The sequence below is a fragment of the Hibiscus syriacus genome, unplaced genomic scaffold, assembly GCF_006381635.1.
Source record: "Hibiscus syriacus cultivar Baekdansim isolate YM2019G1 unplaced genomic scaffold, ASM638163v2 tig00001957_pilon, whole genome shotgun sequence".
Classification (NCBI taxonomy): Eukaryota; Viridiplantae; Streptophyta; class Magnoliopsida; order Malvales; family Malvaceae; genus Hibiscus; species Hibiscus syriacus.
Window position 1 is genome coordinate 1,359 of NW_024061901.1, and position 6,064 is coordinate 7,422.

Sequence of the window (6,064 nt, forward strand, 5' to 3'; positions counted from 1 at the left end):
TACATAACTATCAATTTTGGTTTGTTTTAGTACTTAAAATTTCAAAACAATTTAAAACTTAATGTTAAATTTTGAAAGTGTACTAGAATGAAATAAAAAAAATTAAAGCTTTTAACGGCGGGTACTAAAATGAAACAAAAACTAAACTTAACTTATGGTTTTGTAAAAATTGAAAGTTTAGGTACTAAAGCAGACTAAAACTGATAATTTAAGTATTAAACACGTAATTTACTCAATAAAATAATAAGGCCCATGAATTTATTAAGGTGTCAATTATCTTTATTGAATTTTATACTAACATTAATAAATTGTTCTTCCATGAAATTCTAATTTAATACTTATTTCTCAAAATTAAAAAAAAAATCCAATTGAACTCTTTAAAACTTAATGAGAGGAAAAACTTTAAGTATAATTAGCATGTTTATTTTCTCTTTCATGTTTTATGATTCATCTGAGAATTATTATTCTCATTTTTCAATTTATCATATTTCTCTCACACGTAAAGTCACAATTGTTTATTATTAATTATGGTGCTTGAATCATATTAAAGAATGTTCTTAAAATTCTAGGTAGATTATATGTTGGAAAAGCATTAATGTTGACACTATCATCAATGGTTTTGCATATAAAATGATCGAATGTAATATTTTTTTATAAGTTTTTGTATTCATAAATATATTTTTTGAAATTTTTTATAATCTGAATTACTATTTTTTAATTTAATAAAAAATCTAATAAATTTTTATATTACATATTTCTTAATTTTTTTATATTTTATTTTCACCCGAGCCTAAAAATAATCACGAGTCCACGACCAATCATGCCAAGTGCCAACGACTTTTGATTCCAGATTTCTGCTCTGCAGTTAACCTCGCTGGGAATTTGATATGATCTTGATTCTCAGGTTACCTTTCTTCGATCGATCTCTCGATATCGGCATACCTTCCATGGGAACGATCTCCTCATGTCTGGGATTAATCACATCGGTGATGGGGACCGTCAAATTCCTTCCATCCAATGTCGTGAGACGGACTGTGTAGCCCGTTAATGCCTCGGAAAGCGATATCTTCTGCGTGACGATAAGGTCATCGCCGTCGCGTGTGAATGTTTGGTGAGGCTTCTCGTCGATTATGAAAACCAGATCTGCAGGGATTGCATACGTCCGTACGTTTCCTTTATCCGGGAAGGTAATCCTCGTCCCCTTTTTCCAGCCAGGTTTGATTTCAATAGTCAGGATTTCCTCCACTTGTACCGTCTTCCTACAATACCACACGTTAAACTTTGTAAGCTCTCACCATTTTCGCAAACACAAAACAACAATGGTTCGTGTTCCAAATTTTCGCAGGATTTCCTCCAAATGGCGGGGACAGAAGACAAGAGGGAACAAATGCAAAATTAGGAGAGGAGACAAACCCATTAGCATCTGAAATTCTCTTGAAATCTTCACCTTCTTAGGGATTCCTTATACAAATCTCAAGGCTACAGGTAATGTAGTTCCAACAGGAGGAGCTTTATGAGGACTTTGATTCATTGGTCTACTTCCACCAGAGGAACTGGATGCATCATCACCAAATATGCCACCAAATGCCCTTGAACTACCTCCCATCCCACTGCCGCCTCCTCCTATTCCCCCAGAGGGACTAGAAAACCCAAAAAATTATGCGAAAATGTCATCAGCAGTCCTGGGGTTGACACCAGAGGGTGTTGACCTTGAACCACCATTCATTCCACTGTTACCACCACCTTCTCCCCTTCTCCCCTTCTCCCGGAGGGTCTAGAAAACTCGAAATACTATGAAAAAATGTCATCAGCAGTCTTGGGGTTGAGACCGAAGGGTTTTGGCCTTGAACCACCTCTCATCCCACTGCTGCCTCCACCACCACCACCACTTCTCCCTGAGGGACTAAAAAACCCGAAATACTCTGAGAAAATGTCATCAGCAGTCCTGGGGTTGGACTTGGACCTAAAACATTTGGATCATCCCCAGTTTGGGAAAATGTTGTTCCACCACCACCATGTGGAGGTGGAACTTGGCCTTTCGGCTCTTCATTACCATACCGATCATAGACAGCTCTCTTCAGTGGATCGCTTAAAACCTGCAAACATCAAAGTCGGGTAACTTTTTAGTATGAATGTAAGCTTCGTGTATGAAAAAAGATGAAATTTTTGAGTTGATGGGAAATCTTATAGCCTAAATTGTAGGGGAACCAGATGATCAATCAGTGATTGTCAACAGAGGAACCCAACTCTTTCCTATGAAACTTAACAAATAATTAATAGCTAAAAAGCCAAAAAAGAAAGGGAAAACCCTCATAGGCTTCAGAGATCAGTTTGAATTTAGCCAAAGAAGCCTTCTTCAAATCATCCTCTGTTGCATTCTTGTCAACCTGAATAATGTAATAATCTACATCCATCTTCTCTTGTACTTCGTCCTTCTCCCTAAAGCTTGTAGTTTCTTTCTTTTTATCTTTGTTTTAGTCAATTATTAAAGTATGATTTTAGGATGTTTTGGAGAATAAAAAATATATATGGTCCTGATTGCTGGAATAGATTCAAAGTTTCAAGCATTCTTATTCGTACTAGACAATGAAAAACTTGTCGTTTTATTGTCAGATCAATGTAGAACTTGTCCAAGTACCACTTATTCTATTGCCCATTCATTTTTTTTAAATATAACTAATATAAGAATAAATGTATAAATTATACTTATTTTAAATAAAAAATTAATTTAGATATCTAACGTTATAAATATTATCACTTTTAGGGTGCGTTTGGTTCACGGAATATAAGATTACCAGTGGGAATGTAAGATTACCAAGGAATAGCATTACTGGGAATGTTGTATTTTGTGTTTGGTTGGCTTAGCAGGAATGTAAGATTACCGTGTTTGGTTAAAGGAATAAAAGATTATTGGAATGTATATTTGACCAAATTGTCCTAATTATATATTTGTGTAATATTACAAGTTGGAAAATATTTATATTTTCTTTAAAAAAATTAAATTCATAATATTATATATTTTTTACAAAATTAAAAATAAAAAAAGTTTAATGAAAGGGTAAATTTATTTAAACCTTGAACTTATATAAAATTTTAATTATAGATTTTTTTTGTAAATCTAAAATAATTTAAGGATAAATTTGTAATTTAACATTCGTAAAATTTTTATTATTCGATGACAGAATAAATATATTTTTGAAAAAAAAAAATTTAAGGGCATTTTAGTCCAAAACGCCGGTAATCCAACAATACCTAAGGAAAGGGAGGTAATGACATTCCCGGTAATATACCCCAAAAAATCCACTATTGGTAATCTTACATTACCGGGAATAGGATTCCCGGGCTAACCAAACGGGGGAATGTGGATTCCATTCCCATGGGAATCCCACATTCCCCAATCCAAACACCCCCTTAGTATTCGAAAATTAAGTGAGACATGTCACATCTTGCTAATTTGGAAAAGATTATTTAAAATTAAAAATTTAAAAATATAATTTCTTTAAAAAAAACCTAAATTTTTTGAAAATCTTTAAGAAAATCCTAAAACTTTGAAAACTTTTATCCCAATCCCTATACTCACATATGCCATCTTCATTTGTCCTTGTTGTTGTCGGACCCCCACTCGATTGAACCTTCAGTCGACGATAAAATTAATCCAACCACCCAAAATTTTACGAATCCCGACGAAATTAATGTTTAAAAAAATTTAAAATTCATGACACCTACGTAATCCGACGAACCCAACAGTAAGGGTGACAACAAAGTTGGCGGCGACCAAAAAGAGAGATGGCAAGGGAGGAGGCCACGTCAGTGACTTTGGTCGATAAGGAATGTAAGGTTAGGGTAAGAGATTTGAGATTTTTTAAATATAATAGTACTTTTTAAGTTCTTTTATAATATTTTTTTAAATTATCTAAATGTGACATGTGTCATTTAACGAATTTTTATAATGGTAGTTATGGTTGATGCATAAAAAATGATAACATTTGTAACATTAGACATACAGAAAAAAAAGTTTAAGCATCACTTTAAAAAAAACGATATAATTTAGATATTTTTTTATATTAAGCCATAAATATAGGATTGTTTTGAGCTTTTTTTTATTCAATATAACTTTTAAACTCAAAAAATATATTTGATGTTATTTTTTGAATAACCATTCCTTATTGTTATGATGCTCATATTGTATTTTATAATGACATGGCTTGATTGGTGACATAGTAAATGAGGTAATATGCTTTTATTTTTTAAATTTCAAAAACTTATTAAACTATTTCTAAAAAATCATTTTAAATTTAAAATGTAACAATATTTTAAAACTTAAATATATAAAAAAATTTAAAAATTAAATTACTAAAAGTTTTATATATATATATATATATTAAAAGTACTATTAATTTTTTTTAAATAAAATATATTATAAACTATAAAATAATAAATTATACATTATTAAAAATAATTTATATACATGTAACATAAAAACTAATTTGATATGAGAAAAAAAGTTAAACACCTAAATAAAAATATGATTATATTTTAAATATTTAAATAAAATGATATCTTTTAAATATTTGAATTAAAATGATATTACTTTAAATATTTATTTTTAAAATAAGCCAAAAATATTAAGTTTGATGGTTATCGATTATATTAGTAAAAACACACTTGATAGTAAAAAATACGAAAATAATACAAAAGAAGGGGCTGGAATTGTTTTTTACAATAAGAAGGGATGTCTACGTATAAATCTTCTCTTTTGGTATTTTGAATTGACATTCTGAAAAAAGATTAAATGTATGCGAAAGACTCATCGTACAAGATCTCAAGCGTTAAGGTTTTATTTTGGCTCAATTGGGAGTATAAGAAAACTTTAATCAATATCCATTTTCTGAATTAAATAATTATTATTTTTATAATTTCATATTAACACGTATCAAAAAGAAAAATACCACATCGTCTTTCCGTTAAAAAATAAACATTGAACGAGTAAAAGAGCAAATCAAAAAACTAAGAATGCGTTTGGTTCACGGAATGTAAGATTATCATTGGAAATGTAAGATTATCAGGGAATAGGATTACTGGGAATGTTGTATTTTGTGTTTGGTTGGTTTAGCAGGAATGTAAGATTACCGTGTTTGGTTAAAGGAATAAAAGATTATTAGAATGTATATTTAACCAAATTATCCTTATTATATATTTGTTTTTTTAACAAGTTGGAAAATATTTATATATTTTCTTTAAAAAATTTAGATTCATAAAATTTTATTATATATATATATATATATTTTACAAAATTAAAAATATAAAAAAATTTAATGAATGGGTAAAATTTTATTTTAACCTTGAAATTCATATAAAATTTTAATTATAGATTTTTTTTTGTAAATCTAAAATAGTTTAAGGATAAATTTGTAATTTAACATTCGTAGAATTTTTATTATTCAATGACAGAAGAATGATATTTTTGAAAAACATAAAAATTTAAGGGCATTTTAATCTAAAACGCCGTTAATTCAACAATACCTAAGGAAAGAGATGTAATGGTATTCCCGGTAATATACCCAAAAAATCTACTATTGGTAATAAAACATTACCGAGAATGAGATTCTCGACCAACTAAATATGAAAATGTAAATTTTATTCCTATGAGAACCTCACATTCCTTGATCCAAACATTTAGGGCTATAATTCGATTACTGACGGCGCAGCTTAACCTTGGTTGTTTAGAAAAATATTTGTCAAGTGTACTCTTACAACATTGAAATGGGCTCTGACCTGTAATTGATGATTGGCTCGAAAAACATAGCAATAGAATAGCAATATCGAAAGGGCCTTGATCGTTCTCTTACCATCTGCAAGACTAGATTTGTTAGCAAGGCAGCAATGGCGGTTAACCCGATTCTCCTTCCCGCCATTTTCACCCGTTTCTTATTCTTCTCTCTCTCATCAGCAAAATCAACTAAATGATGACAACCGCAATCTCTTGATCCGTGAATTGGATGACGCCAAGCTAAACCTCTCTCGATTGGGCAAAACCCGCTTTCAATTTCTTTTCTAAATACTT

The 6,064-nt window shown here is 30.3% G+C and overlaps 1 pseudogene; it reads right to left on the bottom strand.

The window, feature by feature from the left end:
- Positions 1-818: 818 nt before the first annotated feature.
- Positions 819-2,414, bottom strand: LOC120137088 (annotated as a pseudogene).
- Positions 2,415-6,064: the final 3,650 nt, after the last annotated feature.